Source organism: Amblyomma americanum, chromosome 3, assembly GCF_052857255.1.
Source record: "Amblyomma americanum isolate KBUSLIRL-KWMA chromosome 3, ASM5285725v1, whole genome shotgun sequence".
NCBI classification, from domain to species: domain Eukaryota; kingdom Metazoa; phylum Arthropoda; class Arachnida; order Ixodida; family Ixodidae; genus Amblyomma; species Amblyomma americanum.
In genome coordinates, this window is record NC_135499.1 from 81993395 (window position 1) to 82012967 (window position 19573).

The 19573-nt window shown below is 54.0% G+C and overlaps 1 non-coding gene across 1 annotated transcript; it reads left to right on the plus strand.

The window, feature by feature from the left end:
- Positions 1–2670: 2670 nt before the first annotated feature.
- On the plus strand, positions 2671–2754 carry TRNAL-CAG (transfer RNA leucine (anticodon CAG)). Its single transcript has one exon. It is a non-coding gene; the product is annotated as a tRNA-Leu (tRNA).
- Positions 2755–19573: the final 16819 nt, after the last annotated feature.

The following is a 19573-nucleotide window of genomic DNA, read 5'->3' on the forward strand; positions in this document are numbered from 1 at the left end:
ACCGTTATTGGCAATCGGGCAGCTGGAGAAGAATGGGAAAGTTGCAAACAGCAGATAAAAGTGTATGCAATAGAGAGGGCCAGCTGCATACGTTTTCAAGAAAGGTTAAGCGAGGCGCATTTGAAGTCCTTACTGGACAAGTTATTAGCTCAGGAATGCAAGGCACCGGGTTTCAGTGAAGACGTCCGAAAAACCAAACAAAAGCTAGAAGCGATAGAGGAAGAGCGATATCGTGGCGCACTTGTGCGCGCGAGAGCTGAGCAATTCGCCGCGAGCGAAACACCCACAAAACGGGCGTTAGGAATGGAAAGGGCGCACGCTCGGCGAAGCAATGTCGCGGAAATACAATGAGGCGGTGCCACTGCATCTGACGATGACAGCATTGCAAAGGCTTTTTTTGATTACTATCAAGCGCTCTTCGCTTCGAGGCATGTTGACATGGGAAGATTTAAGGAGATATTTTTAGGGGCATGCCACGTATTGATGACGCAGACAGAATAAGATTTGAGCTGCCAATTAGCGAACAAGAATTGGAACAGGCTATTGATAAATTAAACTCAGGAAAGTCGCGTGGTCCCGACGGCCTGAGCGCGGCTTTTTATAAAGCTTTCAAGAAGGAACTAGCACCGCTCTTCTCAGTGGTATTTAATGAAGCGTATGTGTTGCATGCTCTGCCTACATCATATGCATCCTCGCATACTGTGCTCATACCAAAAACCGATCAAACAGAAAAACTCAGACAGGTAACATCTTACAGGCCCATAGCCCTCACAAATGTCGACTACAAAATTTATGTGAAGGTTCTTGCAGGCAGGCTACAGACCGTAATGCATAAAATAGTCGGACCTCACCAAACGTGTGGGATCAAGGGGCGTTCCATTGTTGAGAATATTCACAAGGCTAGGTGCGTGCTTGAATGTTGTGACGCAATATATGCTCGGGTCGCAGTTCTTCAGATTGACCTTGAGAAGGCGTTTGACTGTGTGGCGCACGAATTGCTGCTTTGCATTCTACATTACATTAACGTTGGTTCTGTTATAAGAGAGGGTGTGGCCATGGCTTACCGTAACTGCACTACGAGGTTAATAGTAAACAAGACCTTGGGGGCCCCCATTAGTGTGCAGATATCGGTGCGCCAGGGCTGTTTCCTCAGCCCTCTGCTGTTTTGTGTTTATATAGAAACCCTCTGCCTAAACTTTATAGGAAATGAGGCTATTCATGGTTTTCGTGTACAGGCATCAGAAGTGAAGCTCTTAGCATACGCAGATGACGTTGCTGTTTTCTGCGTTAACCAAGAAAGCATAAGCAGGACAATTAAAGCAGTAAAGGGTTTCAGTGAGGTCACCGGAAGTTTGGTGAATTGGGGTAAATGCCTGGGATTCTGGCACGGAGAATGGCCGTCAACTCCAGCTGTTTTCGCCACCGTTTCTTGGGTGACAACACCCGTGAAATACCTAGGTGTTCCACTCGAATTTTACAGGGACACTGAGCCTTTTTGGAAAACACAGGTTGAAGAAACGCGTGAGAAAGCCGAAAAATGGAAAAGTGCTAATTTGTCTGTATTTGCAAGAGCAACTGTGTGCAATATGTTTTTGATAAGCAAGCTCTGGTACGTGATGCAAGTACTCCACTGCTCACGGTTAAATGTGCAAAAGCTGCACTGTATTTTCGCTGTCTTCATATAGGCCTCAAAATGGGAGAGGTGCAGCCGGACAAATTTGTTCAGGAGCGTCAAGGCAGGGTGACTTGGTCTGGGGCACTTGTTCATACGGCAGATAGTAAACAGATTTTTGTTTCTCCGAGACGTTAAAGATCTCTTCCAACGTACCGTATGCCAAGTACGGCTCGGGCGTGCTGTGCCAGATTTCATTGTTGGAACGGAGACTATGACTGAAGGTATTTATGGTTTTCTTAAAGAGGTTGTGTTTAGCGTCAGGTTTTTGACGGCGAGATTTTCAAAAAATTATTTAAGTGGCGTTCAGCGGAAAACATTGTACAAGGATGTATGTGACGTGTTATTGTCGGAACCAATGTACAGGGCAATATGCTCCGGAGGCCCAGGCAGAGATGTCCTGAAACGGGTGAAAAAAATGCAGGTACCACCGGGAACAAAAATTTCTTCTTCAAGCTTCACACCGGGACTCTGTAAAATCTTTCCAAGAAAAAAAGGGGTTTTACCTTCCTTGGGGATCCCACTGCCTTATATGTAAACAACCAGAAACAATCGACCACGTTTTCTTGCACTGTTGGGAAGGGGTATATTTTTGGGACGTCCTTCAAAGGACCATCAAAAAAGAATTACCATTGGATCCGTATGGAATCCGATTCCTGCCTACCGCAAAAGAAGATTGCATTCCGTTGGATTTAGTAATGCTCGCGGGCCTCCATAGCATATGGCGCTCCCGAATGGCAGGCTTTCATTGTGACCCGGATGCGCGGCCTGCGCGATTGTATTTCCGTGAGACAATGCACAAGTTCTTCGAGGTGCTGAAAACACAAGCATCTCCCCCTGAGTGGCTTTCAAAGCTCGAACCTTTGACGGAACTCAGGGAATTTTATACTGACAAGGCCTGGCCCTCTGGGGGCTGTAGGCTACCTTTTTGTAGTTTGGGTGTCTACCCGTGTATGCTTTTTGTTGTATTTTGTCGAAGCCCGGCAATAAAAAAAAAAGTCAGGATGGCCGAGCGGTCCAAGGCGCTGCGTTCAGGTCGCAGTCCGGTCTTACGGGCGTGGGTTCGAATCCCACTTCTGACATCACTGTTTTTGTTTTTCTTTTCATGCACACAAAACTAAAAAGGAAGCTTTTACTCTGCACCGATTTCAGTGCACCCGTGTTCTCTCAGGATGGCCGCCCATTCTGCTTCCGGCAGCCGAGCTGATTGGATCGCATGCAGTATCATGGGCTCCAGCGGAGCGTCGACAGCGGCCTTCGATGGCCGCGGAAACAGGATTGATGACTGCGAAGATAAGGAGTACCAGATAATTTTGCCGACACTGCCAACAGGACGTGTTGTTTTCGACAGTTTTTCTTCACGGAGACGTGCGAGCGAGGCTGTTTCGCGTCGAGGATGTCCGCGACGCCCTGGCCGAGACCGGTACGCTCCCCGACGTGGTCGCGTTGGCGGCGCACCAAATCAACCATGTGTGGGCGGTTACCCTGCGGAGCACGGAGACAGCAAAGAAGCTGCTCGCCTTCAATGAGCTGCAAGTTAAGAGACGCCGCTGCCTCATCATCGGCCCGGAAGACCAGCAGGTAAAGCTGCGGCTACAGTGGATGCTCCATGGTGTGGCCGACGACGACATCCGGACGGCATTTGGCAAAGTGACAGACGTTACGCGAGAGCGATGGCAGATCCAAGGCGTCAATGACAAGAGCTCAACGACAAGGACTGTCCTACTGAAATTGAAGCCCGGTCTGAAAGTGGATGACCTACCACACCAGGTACGCGTCGCCGGAGAGTTGGCTCTTGTCGTGGCGCCTGGACGTCCATTGCAGTGCCTGCGCTGCCACGGTACGGGCCACGTGCAGCATGAATGTTAAGTTCCCCGCTGTACGAAATGTCGGCGGTGCGGTCACACGGATATCGACTGTGTCCGCACTTATGCGGTAGCTACGGGAGCTGTGTTGAAAGACGACTCTGCGGAACTCCTGATGGACGTAGCCGAGGCCGAGGAATCTGCAAAAAGGCATAGGGGAGTCCGAAAAGCACGCAGGCGTGACGGACTCTTCGGGACCCTCCAGCAGCGATGGTGGGCGGAAACCTGAAGGGGGAGAATCTTCGAAAAATGGGATGGAGGCGTCGAGAGATGAAATAAGCGCGCCAGCGCTCCAAGAAACCGGCCCAGCGCTCCAAGAAACCGAGCCAGCTACTCCGAACGAGGACCATGACAAGAGCGGCGGCCGTACTACCAGTGGTCCTGCCCCAGCGAAGCGACCACACGCCCAGACCGGAGCCGATGGAGACAGGGCGGCAGCCCCCAGTGTCGAGGAGCCGCCGGCAAAAACGACCCAAGGATGGCGGCCATCCATCCGACCACGACCTAATGTGTCGACGGAGAGGAGAACCCTCGACAAACCGCCCCCGCAGCCAGGCCTGGAACCAGCACCTGATGGTTCCGGTGTCAAAGACGTCGTCTAGCCACGCGCTAGACGGGAAGGGTAAGCACCATGTTCCCGGCCTCTTTCTTCTGTATGAAAATGGCTCCTGCGTCCCCCATAAAAGTCGGTACACTTAACGTCAGGGGACTGGCAAGCAAGAAGAAGCAGAGCCAGGTATACCGCATTTTAACTGAGCATGACATTGACGTCCTGACAGTGCAAAATTGACGGGGAAGATGAGACCGGGAACATGGTGCGACGTTTCACGTCTCGGTTTTTTGCAGTAGTGTCCCACGCTATAGGCACTTCTGCGGGCTGTGTCATTTTTGTTAAGAATTTACCAGGACTTGAGGTTCAGGGATATATGGCGTGTCCATCGGGTAGGTGTTTTGGTTGACTTCGTGTACAACAAAACATATTGGCGCATCATTTGTGTGTACGCTCCAAATGCGGTGGATGAAAGGAGTTTTTTTTTTTTCAAAACCTACAAAAGTACTTATTTTGTGAGAAATCTCTGATCATCATGGGTGACTTCAATTGCGCTCTGAGAGGTTGTGCACGGACGTTTAGGGACAGAAGCACGGAGGCACTCTCAGAGGTTATAGCGACGTGCAACCTCGATGATGTGGCGGAATGTTTAGAAGGCGAGCACTGTGTGAGGTTCACACATTTTCAGCGGTCAAGCCATACACGGCTAGATCGCATTTATGTGTCGCCGGACGTTATTTCAAAATGCAGTACCTACAGTGTAGTACCGGTATCATTTTGTGATCATTGTTGGGATAGGGACAAAGAAAAGAGGAAATCAGTTTTCTTGGGAGATGTGGAAATTAAATAAGGTCATTACAGACGACATCTTTAGCAGGAAAGTAAATGAAGAAAACGGCAAATTAGAGACGAGTGGGGAACTGAAAGTATTGCAGCAGTGAGAACTTTGCAAAAGATAGCAGCGATCGAAAGGTCAAGCTGTACATCACAAGAGAAGCGTGAGGAAGAAAATTTAAGATCTTTACTGGCTAAGCTTGTCGAAAAAGAAAGCGAAGAGCCTGGAAAATGGATGGACGACAATAGCAAAATAAAACACAAGACTGAACTCTTCGAAGAAGAACGCTATCGCGGCGCACTTGTGCGGGCTAGGGCGCAAGATGTAGCAGCTGGGGAGACACCGTCAAAACGAGCGCTAGGAATGGAAAAAAACGCATGCTCAGCAAAACCGCATTGAAAAGATTGATTGGGGTGGGGCGTTATCTGGAGAAAGCGGTCATATCCAGCAGGCATTTCTTTAATATTATCAGTTGTTCGCGAAGCAAGAAGTGGATGTGAGCGCGTTCAAGGAAAAGTTTCTTAGCGCTGTACCGCGATTAGATGACGAACAGAAAGAAAGGTTGTAGCTGTCGATAACTGCGTCAGAGGTCGAGCATGTGATAGAAAATTTGAACCTTGGAAAATCACTTGGACCTGATGGATTAAGTGCGGCTGTTTACAAAGCATATAAACACGAAAAAGTGCCAGTACTTACAGCAGTGTATAATGAAGCCTACAAAGTAAATGAATTAATTGCCTCCGTCTTACGGTAAATCCCACACAGTGTTAATTCCTAAATATGATGAAGCAGAAAAGTTACAACAGGTAACAACATATCGACCTATCGCACTCACAAACGTAGATTATAAAGTTTTCATGAAGATTTTAGCCCGTAGACTACAGTCAGTTATTCAAGATATAGTCGGTCCTCACCAGACGTGTGGGATCAAAGGACACTCCATTGTTACCAATATTCATAGAGCGTGGTGTGTGCTTGAATGTTATGATCATACAAATAGCGGTGTAGCCATACTTCAGATAGATCTTGAGAAAGCATTTGATTGTGTTTCACACGAAATCCTGTTCTGCATACTCGACCATGTAAATGCAGGGTCCATTATTCGAGAGGGAGTGGCCTTGGCGTATCGGAGCTGCACGACAAGCTTAATTGTAAACAAGAGTTTGGGGGCCCCCATCGTCCTGCAGCGCTCGGTGCGCCAGGGTTGTCCCCTTAGCCCCCTTCTATTCTGCATTTACATCGAAGCGTTGTGTTTGTATATCATGCAAAATGAAAAAAATTCGTGGCTTCCAGCTTCAAGCGGCAGAAGTTAAGCTGCTGGCCTATCTGATGATGTCGCAGTGTTTACAGTGAATAGGGAAGGTGTAACCGAGGCCGTGGCATGTCTAAAAGAATTCACCAAAGTCACAGGCAGTAAAGTGAATTGGTCAAAGTCCCTGGGCCTTTGGCACAGAAAATGGCCAACGAAACCCGACCATTTTGCAAACATGTCTTGGGTGACGACCCCAGTAAAGTACTTGGGCGTCCCAAAGACGTTTACCGCAATAGCGAACCGTACTGGAGAGAACAGACTCAAGCCACACGCGTGAAAAGGTGGAGAGGTGGAAAGGGCAACATCTATCAATTTTCGCAAGGGCCACTGTGTGTAATCTGTTTTTTTATGTCTAGGTTGTGGTACGTGATGCAAGTGTTGCATTGTGCAAGGATGAACGTACAGAGACTGCACCGGATCTTTGCCGTTTTTGTGTGGGCTGCGGGCTGGGAACGATGCAGCCGGACGAATTTGTTTATGCGGGTCAAGGACGGTGGCCTGAGTCTGGGGCACTTATTTCTACGACAGATCGTAAGCAGATTTTTTTTGTGGGTGATGTAAGTGATCCGTTTTTGCGCACTGTGTGCCAATTAAGGCTTGGAAATGCACTGCCGGATTTTGTTGTCTCAACCGAAAGTTTATCGGAACGTATTTTTGGTTACTTTAGAGAGGTTGTCGCGAGTGTTCGATTCCTATCTGTTCGGTTTTCGTATGAGTATTTTTCTTCTGTTAGCAGGAAGAAGTTGTATACGGATTTGTGCGATGTAGTTCTTCCACAACCTATGTACAGGGCCGTATACAGTGGAGGCCTGGGACGCGACGTACTTAAGCGTGTGAAGGCGATGCAGGTGCCGCCAAGTGCAAAAAAAAATTCAAGTTACATACCGGAACACTACCAGTAAAGAAATTTTTGGATGGGAAGCATTTATTTCTACCTTGGGGATCACAATGTTTAATCTGTAAAAAACCGGAGACAATAGACCACGTTTTTTGCATTGTTGGGAGGGGCTATACTTCTGGGACATCTTGCAGAGGACTTTAAGAAAGGAATTTCCGCTAGACTCTCATGGAATACGGTACTTGCCTGTAGAGAGTGAGGATGGGACACCATGCGACCTTATTATGCTAATGGGCCTGCACTGTATTTGGCGCTCCAGAATGGCAGGATATCATTGCGATCCTGATGTACGTCCAGCACGGATCTATTTTCAGGAGTGTATGCATAAGTATACTGAAATTCAGAAACTTGCTCCTGAAGCTCCTGAGTGGTTCGAAAGAGCAGAGCTTTTGGTGGCGCTTAGAGAGTTTTGAGTTTTAATATGACGAACCCACAACCCATGTGGGATACACTGGTATCCCATCCTCGTCCCCCGCGCCAGCGGCGATCGTGACTTACACGGGTGCACTGGCCACCAGGAATGTGGAGAGGAGGCACCCCTGCGACTCTGCTCATTTCCGCCCCAGCACTGACGTGACGTCACGGCAGCGCTCTGCCTTCTGCGGAGGGGGTAGCACGCCTAAGGGCCGTTGTACGATCGTTTCGGAGCGCCTTCCGCCTCGTCCGTTTCGGGAGCGGTCCGCCAGTTTTCGGCCGCCAGGCGGACGTGAGGCGGAAAGGTGTTGTACGATCACTTTGGCGCTTGCGAGCGAGGCGGATGGTCCCAGCATGCCGATTGGCGCGCCGGGCATATCCGTCTGTCCAATAGCCTTCTCCGGCTGGTGGCAACCTAGCCGGCGCGAGCGCACCGCCCACTTTTCTCCGAGCTACTGTCGTGTTCGGACGGAATTTTTTGGAAGAGTACCACGTGCAATTGCGTTTTGCTGTTTTTCCCTAGTTTTCAGCCCCACGATGGGGCTCTTAGTATCCCCTAGTCCTCATAGAGGATGAACCGTCTTGATGAGACGATGGAGGGAATGTCCTCGAACCTCCGCTCACGGGCGACCGGGAAGCACCGCCGTGTGGGCAGTGTTGACTGCACCCGCTCGCTGCACCAACTCTACTCGGATGCGAACAGGATTTTGGAGCTGCAATCTCAGGCGCAAGGATTGGTGACCGCCGTACAACGCCCTGATGCTGCCCAGAGCTCCTCTGGGGCCACTCCGCCAGTTGCGAACGCCAGCCCCCAGGTAGCGGCTCCTGGAATGGTTGTAACCATCCCAGTGGACGCTGGGGAGAAGAGCTCCATACTCTTCTTGGACACAACTGCTGAAGCCAGTTCGCCGGGCGCGGATGGAGCAGGCACGGATTCCCTGCTGTACAAGAATCTGGACAGCTCTTTTCGGTACCCCGCAATATGCGTACCGAGCCCGCGTTTTGAGAGCTGTTCTCCGATCGCGCCTCAGGCGACCACGACGCCGCTCAGACCGGAGATACCCACCCCACATTCGCGGAACGAGCGCCGAGAAGTATCGCCCAAGAATACTAGGCATGCAGGGGAGAAGAAGCTACAAGCCGACCCCGTATTCCTGCCTCCAGCCGGCGGGCAACAAGACGCGCTGGGAAAAAAAAAGACCGGCTCGCATTCCAGCCCCAAACAAAAACGTGCGCCTGGCAAGCAATACAAGGCCCCACCACAAAGGGAATCCAACTTGTGCCTGGAAGACTTCCCGCCACTACTGCCCGCTGCACCTGCCGCTGGAAACCCTCTCCACACCTCCTCCGACGGGCAACCTGAGCTGCTACCGGCAGCGCACCAGCAACTCCCGTCCCAACCCAGAGATGGCGCTGGTGACTCCCGTCTAGCCCCGCCCACAAAATCGGCGCCGGCGCGGAGGGCCGACAAACGAAAAACTCGCCGCCTGGCTTTTCGCCCCTACGAAGAGGCATTTCCGAAACCTGTGTCGTCTGCTAGCGGAGAGGCGCACCGGCCGGCCGCCTCGGCTTCTGGCCTAGAATCATCGGCACAGGCCGTGTCGTCTGCTAGCAAAGAGGCACCTCCGCAGGCAGTGCTGTCCACCGAGCAGGGGCCACTGACGCAAGCAGAATCACTTGCCGGCGGCACGCCGCATGAAGACGTGCACAGGGCAAATACACAAGCCTCGAGCGCACTCCCAAGTAACCCTGCGCCCATGGCAAGAACTTCCCAGGCCGCGCTGGCTGAAACCCTCGGCACTAAAACCGAGACTGTACTCTTCCGGCCAAGGGAAAGGAAAGGCAATTTCCTGGCATTGTCCAGGGAAGTCATCGGGGCTCAGCTCTCTAAACTGCCGGGAGTCAGCAACGTTCGCGTCAATTTTCGCCGGAACGTGGTTGCCGTGGACGCCGAGCCTTCAGCGCAACTCGAGCCCCTACTCGCGGTTGCGGAAATAGGGGATGTCCGTGTCCGCGCTCGAGTGGCCAGCACGAACACCTGTGCTGGCATAATCTATGCCGTCGACGGCAATGTGCCCCTCGACGAGGTCCTCGACAACATGGAGAGCAAAGTCCCCATTCTTGGATGCTCCCGCAGTGGCCGTAACATCGTCGTTCGGTTCGCCGGAGTCACCCCCCCTGAGGAGATTGCGCTGTTTAAGCTCAGGCGTACAGTGCGCGCGTGTCTCCCACGCCCGGTGCAGTGTGCAAAGTGCGGTGCGCTGGGCCACGCCACAGCAACGTGCAGAGCGCCGACGCGCTGCCTCAGATGTGGTGGACCTCATGCCACCAAGGAATGCGCCGCAAATAAGCCGCGCTGCATCAATTGTGGGGGTCCACATGACGCCAAGGAACCACGCTGCCCCCGCTGGCAACAGGAGCGCAAGGTTGCCACTCTCCTGGTCACATCCAAACGACCTATCACACGCCGGGAAGCCACTCGCACAGTGCGCGCTCAAATTAGTGCAACTACAGTGCCATCCCGAGAAGCAGCATCCAAAAAGCCACGGTGGAAGCCCACGTCAAATATCAGAGACGGCACCACCTTCTCCGAAGCCCTGGCTGGAAAGACGGCATCTAGCCAGCCCATCCACTCCAGTGCGCCACCAGATGCCAAGGATGCTGTCATCGCTGCTCTAACAGCGGCTGTTCGCGCACTCGTGGACCACCTCCCTGCAGACTCCATCGCCCGCCAGCTGTGCACTGCGGCCTTGGCGGCTCAAGAATCACTAGCCCAACATGGCTAACACAACAACTCGAAGGCCGCGCATCCGGCAGTGGAACTGCCGCTCCCTGCGCCGCCGCCACGCAGAACTGGTTCAACTCCTTCCGCGCCTCGAATGTGATGTCCTTGCCTTGCAGGAAACATACGTTCGCGCGGAGGAGCTGAAACTACCCGGATTCACCGGATACAGTGGTCCCACCAGTTGTGCTAGTGATCCGTGTGTAGCTGTGCCATGCGCCGATCCAACGCATGAGCCTGGTCGACCCCGCACTGCCATCTATGTGCGCAACTCACTGCCCCACCTGCTTGTGAGTGTGTCTGACCTGTCGACGGAAGCCGCGGAGTGTTGTGCAGTGATTGTGCGCGTGCGCGACACAGACACGGCTGTCGCCAGTGTTTATGTGCGACCGCAGGTGGTGTGGGACGCCGCACAAATTGAAAAGCTGGCTGACCGCCTGAACTGTGACGCGGTGCTGTGTGGCGACTTCAATGCACACCACACCAGTTGGGGATGCCACAGCACCAACCGCCGAGGAAGGGAACTCTTCTCGGCTGCCCAGCGAGCGAGGCTTCGCATCATAAATAGCGGAGCGGCCACGCACGTACAGCGGGTGGGGCAGCACAGCGCGATTGACATTACGCTGACCTCGTCCAACTGTGTATACAGGTGGGAGTGTGAGCCGGACACACAGGGGTCCGATCACTACCCAATAGTGCTCACACCAGTGCACCGTGATCAAGCCACCACGCGTGTGTATAGTGTTGTGCGGTGGGGCGAGTTTCGCGAGCGCTGCAGCACCAGGTCTCCTAACGGTGTACATTTTTTCGGACATGTGGCCCAGTGCGCGCGCGTGGCAACTGTGAAGTGCTCTGTGACTGTGGGTGACCCAGTCCCGGATATTAAACTGCTCAACGTGCGCGCTGCACGACGTGTTGCCCAGCGGCGAGCCATCCGCACTGGCAAACCAGAACACTGGACGCTGTACAATCGCTTGGACGCCGTCTGTCGCCGCCACGCCGCCCGCTGCCGCAGACGGAGTTGGGCTCGCATGTGTGGTGCACTGTGTGACTCCCGTCGCCCTGGCCGTCCCTGGAGGATACTGCGCGCGATGCTCTACCCTGCTGTGCCTCGCTGCGCGGTCCTTACCATCGCCATCGCTCGCGGGATCAGCACGGCGCAGCTGACGGAAGCCCTGGCTGACCACTTCGCGCCGCCTCGAACGGCGCCGCTGGGCATCACGCTCTCCAGCCCCCCGGCTCTACCAGCACGGCTGCAGACAGATATAGCTGAGCTCTGCAACGCAGATATCACCCCCCACGAGCTTGGCAACGTACTCGAGCGTCGACGCGGCAGCCGCAGTGCTCCCGGAGCGGACGGTATTACGTATCAGATGCTGCTCAACATCGAGAGCCACCAGCGCCCTGCGCTCCTTGCCGCCTATAACCAAATCTGGGCCAGTGGGGACATCCCCGAAGATTGGAGAAGCGCCCTGGTTGTGCCCGTCCGGAAGCCCGGGAAACCGCAGAAAGCGCTTACTTCTTACAGGCCGGTTTCATTGACCTCGGCCGCCGGGAAGACGCTCGAGGCTGTCGCGCTGCTCCGCCTCGACTGGATCGCCACAGCGTGCAGGGCTCTGGCGCCCGAACAAAGCGGATTCCGGAGAGGCCGCTGCACGGCGGACTGCATCTCCCAGGTGGTCTCGGCTCTCGAGGATGCCAGGGGACGAAGAGAGGTGTCATACCTCATCTTGTTGGATGTACGCAGTGCGTTCGATCTGCTGCCGCACGCCGTCGTCCTCGCTGCCGTGCGCTCACTGGGCGTTAGTGGCAAGCTGCTGGCATATGTGCAGGCCTTCCTTAGCGGCAGAACTTTCCGGGTGCGGGTGGGCAACTCCATCAGCTCGCCCCGCTCCATCCATTCCGGCGTCCCGCAGGGAAGCGTACTGAGCCCGTTCCTGTTTAACCTGGCGCTTGCACGGCTGCCCCACTGTCTCCCAGCTTCCCGGCACCACGTCCAAATGGCGGTCTACGCGGACGATGTGGCGATCCTTGCCTCCGGCCCAACCTACGAAGGCCCAGCTGTCCGCGCGGCTCTACAGAGTGCTCTGGATGCGGTCGTGAACCACCTGGGCAACATCGGCCTAAACATCTCGCCAGAGAAAACTCTGGCAATGATGGTGCACCCCCGGCCGAGCTACCGCAAAAACACACCACAGCTCCACCTCTTCGGAAGCCCACTCCCTTGGCAGACCAGTGTCAAGTACCTGGGTGTGACCATTGATCACGCGCTGCGGTGGAAAACGGCGGTGCAAGGACTCCGAGCTGGGAATCGCCGCATCACTGGGTATGTTGCCCGCCTCCTCGCAGGCGGCGAGGGAATCTCAATACCACTCGCGAGGCAACTATACGAAGGTATAGCCGTGGCGCGATCTCTCTATGCGCTCCCGCTGGTTGGTGTCCGCGCCTGGCAGTGGGAACAGCTGGATACCGACCACAGAAAGGCCCTGCGTCGCTTTGCGGGACTCCCCAACACCTCGCAAGTGGGCCCCACCTACGCCGAGCTCGGGGCCTGGCCGGTTTCACTACGGGCAGAGCGGGCGGCTCTGAACCACATCGAGCGACTTCACCGTGCGCAGGGCACAGCAGAACTCATAGCCAGGCTCCGCAATTCGCCGCACTCGCGCATGGGGCACGTGGCGCGCCTCTTTGACGAGTGGACGCCGCTAAACCGCTCCATCGCTCCACCTACCCTGCCGCCGCCACATCGAAATCGGCCGCTGAGCATACAGACGGAACTTCCGCGAGTGCGTTCCAAGCGCAACACCCCCCGCTGTGCCATATTTCAGGAGGCGGCCGAGCGTCTATATGGCGACTATGCAGACCGAGTGGCCCTCTACACAGACGGCTCTGTGATGGATAATGGAGAGTCCGCTACAGCGTCCTGCGCCGTCCCGGCTCTTGGGATCGAGCGACAGTGTAGAGTGCCGCACTGCCCTTCCTCGACTGTGGCCGAGCTGGCTGGGCTCCACCTCGCCGCGGACATCATCGCTGGACAGTCTCGGATGACAGCTGTGGTGATTGCGAGTGACTCACGTGCCGCCCTGATGCAACTACGTCATCCCGACCGCGGCACCCCCTGTGTAGCGAATCTGTCTGCCAAACTATGTGCAGTGCGCGATCGCGGTTGTGACATCGTGCTGCAGTGGGTTCCCTCGCACATTGGCCTGCCCGGTAACGAGGCAGCCGATCGGCTAGCGAAGACCGCGCATGGGAACAGTGCGATCCCCGAGAGCGACGCCGTGACGCCCTTTGACGTGGCCCGCAACACCATCCACCGTAGGCTCATGGCACGACACCCGGATCCCCGTGTTGCATCCGGGAACTCTCCGCGCCTTATAAGCTTCGTGGACTTCGGCACCAGGGCTAGACGTCTCCTGCTGCGCATCAGAGTTGGCTGTGTGTGGACTGCCGAACGCCGCCAGCGCATCGGAGGCGTCGGGGACGGACTCTGTGCTGACTGCGGCGCGCTGGAAACAGTGGACCACCTACTGTGTGAGTGCCCCGCTTTCTCGGGACCGCGAACCGCACTGCGCATAGAATATAGGGAGTTGGGGCTTCCCTCAGCTACCTCGAGCGAACTACTGTTCCCGGCCGCATCTGCCTGGAGAACACGCAGGGCTTTACGCCACCTGATCCACTATATTGACAGGGCGGCCATTACCGGCCGCTTTTAAACTGATCCCGAGGCCGCGCGCTTTCCTCTGTGTAGTATGAGCGCGCCGCCAACATCTCCTCGGGCGCCCCGACGAGCCGCCGCTGCGCAGGGACAGATCGGTATGCGCCGACTGCCCCCCCCCCTTCCCTCCTCTCTTCCTGCCCTTTCCAACTAGACCCGCTTCCCTCTCTGCTCTCTCTTTTCTCCCCCTCCCCGCGCAGCCCAGTTGCGGTGTTCCCCTGCATAAAGGAGGCAGTTACCGGGCTGCGCCTCCCCCCTTCTCTTCCCCCCCCCCGTATAAAAGTTTCCCAATAACCACTTTAGCGCACCGCCAGCATCGCTCCACGCGCCGAAACGGGCTCCCGCATCCCAAGGGGCAGATCGGTATGCGCCCGACTACCTTCTCCCTTACCTCCTTTCCCGCCCCCCTCTCCAAACCCCGATATCCCTGCACACTGCGCTCCCCCCCCCCCCTTCCCTACCTACTTCCCGTACGAGCGCCCCCCCCCCCAAATAATAACCTCTTTTCGTGGTCACGTGGTACTTTTTTCCGTTCCTCGGCGACCTGCACCTAGGCCTAGTAGGCTGCGCTTCGGCATCGCCATGGTGTGCGTGTTGAAGTTCCTGCTTTTGTCGGCGGCTCTCGTCAGCGACCCTTGTGTAGAGATTTTGCGCACTACGAGACGAAAAATGCAATGCTCTGGTTTCAGGCATGCACGTTAGGCAGAAACAGAACTTTGTTCCAGTGCAAAGTGGAGAATCTGTGAATGCTAATGACCACAACCATTTCAGCCGATCCAAGCAAAAAAGAAATGGGTTCAATTTATATCTGGTGTCAGCCTCAACTGATCCAGAGTTGCGTCGATACTGCAGGGCTCGCAGGAATGAGTGCAGACTGGTATTGCAAAGCCAACCGCCACGCAACAGTGCATAGCACATTTCAAGGCATTAAAAAAGCCTTGTAACTGTTGTTTGATAACATGTGCAGGAATAGTGCTGTCATGACCATGAAACAGATGGGATCGGATAAGTGTTGCAGGCAACTTATATAAGTGAGGAATGTTCAATCATGAATTTACTGATGAGCAAATAAATTTCTGCTCGTGGAAAATGCGAGGAGGGCTAAGAAAATCCCGGAACATACTACATTGCCGACACAAGTTCTTGCAGGCCAACCAGGGTTATCATCACCCTGCAGGCAAATAATCGTGTTCATAGGCAGTCACAAACAAATGAAGGCAGCATATGAACATGCAAATGTGCATGGATTACATCTCTTGAAGGCTTCGATAATGCCTCATCAAATAAACTAATGCAGCTGATAGCATTAAGCGCTGCTGCTCAACAACTGCTCGGCACTGACAAAATCATGTTGGCAAACAGGCCTCCAACAAAAGCATAGAGACAGCTTAATTCACTTTGGTACCTTTGTTTGACGTGTGGCACACACACACACACACATACAAAATGACGGTGCCCCCGAACTGACATTTGCACTGCGCACCGATTTTTTTCACACAGGCTACATAATGCCGCTGGCACACTGTCTCAACCTGCGCACCCATGATCATAAAACGTACCACTGTATCGTGCACCAAGACGCACAAGACTGGCGACGCTGCTGTTGTCGCAGCAGAAAACACTGCGACGGCCGTGCAGCCAAGATCGTGTCAAGTCGCACACGCAGCAGTTTGCTATGTAGCAGAAACAACGTCGTGGGCTCGCCTCGGTCACGATCACTGCAGCCATCGCAACGGAAGCGACCAGCTGCACAGCTCCAAGTTCATTTCAACATTCGGAAAACGGCGGGCGTCGCGAGTTTTTCGCAGATGAACATATCGCTGATTTGACGGGAAAGCACTCGCACCGACCATAATCACTTTCACTACGCGGACACTTGTCGCTATGCTGTGAAACTTGCGCACGCACAGGAAAATAACTCGCAGCAGAAATTCAAAACGCTTGCCACAACCACAAACAGCTCGAAATAAACACTTCGTGACACCGCCATTGCACAGGTCTTGCGTCGGTTTGCAGAGCCGCAGCAGGAATTACAAACTCATGCAAAAACCAAAAACAGCTCGAAATAAACACTTCGTGACACCGCCACTGCACAGGTTTGCATCGGTTTGAAGAGGCGCTCTGTCAACTCCGTCAACGTAGATGATTACAGAATTCAACTAGTGGAACTATCGCTCGCCACTGCTGAACGCGGCGAAGTTTGCAGTCGCTCTGAACACTGGTAATATCAAGATGTGTACAATATAATATGCTTCGCGACATCGCTGCCACTGCCCAGGCCGCGCTCCCCAGTTCAGTCGACGGATGGCCATCTTGCCCCGGCAGGCCGGGGCAGAGCAGAACCGAGGCGGAGGGAGGAGGGGCTCGGACGTCACTGACGTCACGGGAAAAGCAGCCAATAGCTGCAATCCGGTCCCCGGCCGGATGCGCTCGTCCGCCAGAAAGTTGAAGTTCACCAACTTTCCATCCGTTCGCCGAACGAGGCGGATCCGCCAGCTCCGTCCCGAACCGGACGAGGCGGAAGGCGCTCCGAAACGATCGTACAACGGCCCTAAGCTTGACGGCAACGATTTGCTGCCAGGGAGGCAATGACCGAGGGGATAAAAGGGGGGAACGCGCGGCGGGAAGGGACTCTCGCTGCTGGACCTTACCTAAGTGCCCCAAGGACCCCTCCGCTGCCCGCCGGCCCCCGAACACCAACGCCAGACGACGTCAACGACCTGGTGAGCTGCTGAACATCTATTTTACGGATAGAACATTCATCCGCAGTGTGCTTTACCTCGCGTTAGGATAATAAACTGTTTCCTAGCGTGCCCTGTCGTTGCCTATTTCGTCCGGACCTGCCGTGGCTGCGACCCTGCGCCACGGGTTGGGGAAACGTGTTGCGTACCTGAATAACGCCTGCGTGTAGCTTGCACGGAAGCTCGCCTTCCCAGCCGGCTGGACGCAGAGTGACCCCATACCCACCAGGCGGATAGTGTTAAGTATTGTTCATTGTGCCGTATAAGTGTATTTGTGTATTGTGGTTCTTGCCGAAGTCAGGCAATAAAGAAAAAAAAGCGTAGTCGTTAGCACGCTCGGCTGCGGAACGGAAGGATAGTAGTTCGAATCCAATCGTGCACAGAGATTTTTTTTTCTTATCGAGATGAAGAGCTTAACGGAAAGACGGGCGGCATGACGTCACTTCCGTTATCGTGACTTTCGGTCGGCGATGTAACGGACTGACAGGATCTCGACCGGGAGTATGGGCTATTACAGGCTTCCACCTTAAAAATAACACGGCAGCAGCCTGAGCCTGCGCTATGAGCAAGATATGTCTGAGGGCCAAAAAGTACGTGAGCTGGTCCGTCCATGCCGCACTTATACGAATCTAAGCTGATATTTATAGTTCTTTTTTAAACACGAAATATGAGACTCCTAGGTCGGCTCGATCAATTCGAGCGTTTTGTCCTCGCATTCATAAAATACGACTACAACGTATGAAAAAGAAAAAAAACAGTAGTATATCCAGGTAGGGCCCTCACGAAACGCCAACGGAAGACGGAACTGTATCCGTAAACTACCCGTAGCTGATGACGATGAAAGCACACATGACCACCGGCTGCCATTTTGACCTAGTTTTCTCTTCGTGTGCTTATGGTCCTTCTAGGCACCTTATTGTGGTGGCGTGGGCATGCTCCGCGGCAGTGGAAGTTTTTCAGAAATGGATTTTCACCGACATCATGGCACCGACCAGACGGTGTAATTGTAGCGCCGCCTTCAAGTGAAAAGTTGGTCTCGCTGCAGGGCAGTCTTCAAACCTGCAAGCTGGTCGGGATTTCGGCGTATACGAAAAGAATGTTTGCCCTTGAAGTTGGCATCGTGGTGAATTTTTTGCTCCCCGCAGGGGGGCGTCTGCAGCTTGCAGGCGTCAGTGAGTGGCGACACCGCGGGTTCCGAGCATCCGCAGGGACATCCCCGCAGGGGGTGATGGTGAACCGTGCATCACCACGGACCCGAGCACCCGCGCTTCGCCGTGCGTGGCATCGCCGTGTCCGGGGAAAAGGGGATCCTGGTGGTTGAGCTGATGCCGAGCGTTTGGACCTTTAAGGCCCCTCGGCGGAGGCAACACACGACTTTGGCCCCAGCTTCCTGTAGACGGCACCTCCGGCATGACCCGACCGGGGGCAGTCGCATTTTCCTGTCCTCCTCTCCGTCTTTCACTTTCCTATCTCTTTCTCGCAACTCTCCTATCTCCTACTCACTTCCTGGTTTTTCTTTTTTTCCTGGCGGCGAGGGTTAACCTTGTGTGACCAACTACCCTGAGTTGCGTCATATTTTGTTATAGTTGAGGTGTACAGTTGGCGTGGGCAGGACTTGCTTTCAAGTTCCTGTCCTGTCCCCTCGTTGGACTCCGTGGTGGGTGGCTGGCACCATGACCGAATAACTACATTTTTTTATGGCTCCCCCCCTTTCAAAACCAGATAGCTCTCTCAAGAGAGGGCGGAACGAAGCAGATTTTTTCTCTAAAAAAAAACAAGCATTTTCAAAGTTTCATGTTATTTACAGTGGATGCGAACAAAAGCAAGCCCGAATAATATCGTCCAAATGCTTAACAGATGCCTTGGGCCCTAGCTGGTTACGAGTTATCAAAAACGGCCAGTGGCGACCTACTCCTTGAATTGCGTGAGAGCATCCAGTGCTCGAAACTCTCAAGCATTGCTTCCATAGAGGACATCCCTGTCTCCGTTTCTCCCCACCGATCCCTTAACACAGTCCGAGGCGTTATCTCAGAAAGTGACTACATCCTTTTAACAGAAGCCGAAATGCTTCAAAGGCTCACCGACAAGAATGTGATTGACGTTCACCGAATCAAAATCCGCAAGGATAATAATGAAATAGACACCAAACATATGGTCCTCACATTTAACACCAGCACTTCGCCCGAAACGATCGAAGTTGGATATTTGAAAGTGAATGTCAGACATTATATACCCAATCCCCTCCGATGCTTCAACTGTCAAAAGCTTGGCCACGGCTCACAGACCTGCCGCGGCCGCAAAACCTGCGCGAAATGCGCCTCGAAGGACCACCATTCTGAGGAATGTGATGCAGCACTTCGCTGCGCAAACTGCGAAGGAGACCACGCTGCGTACTCCAGGGCGTGTCCGTCCTGGAAAAAGGAAAAAGAAATCATCACCGTAAAGACCGAAGAAAACATTTCGTTTAAAGAGGCAAGGAGGCGTTTTGCGCTTACCAACACATTCTCTTTCACACTAAAACCAAACTTCGCTGATGTGGTGCGCAAGGGCGTAGCACCACAAAGCACTTCGGTACCTGCCGAGGCCACTTCCACCGAGCCGATGGCAAGGCCCTCCACGCCCCAGGCAGCGACAGCGAAGGCTGCTCTGCCACCATCAAAGCGGGGACCGCCGGTCCATAGGTCAGCATCCCGCAGGACCTCCCCCCATCGGGAGAAACCTGAAACTAACACAACCGCGGCTGCGCGGTCCTCCAGCACCTCTGTTGAGGTGATGGATAACACACC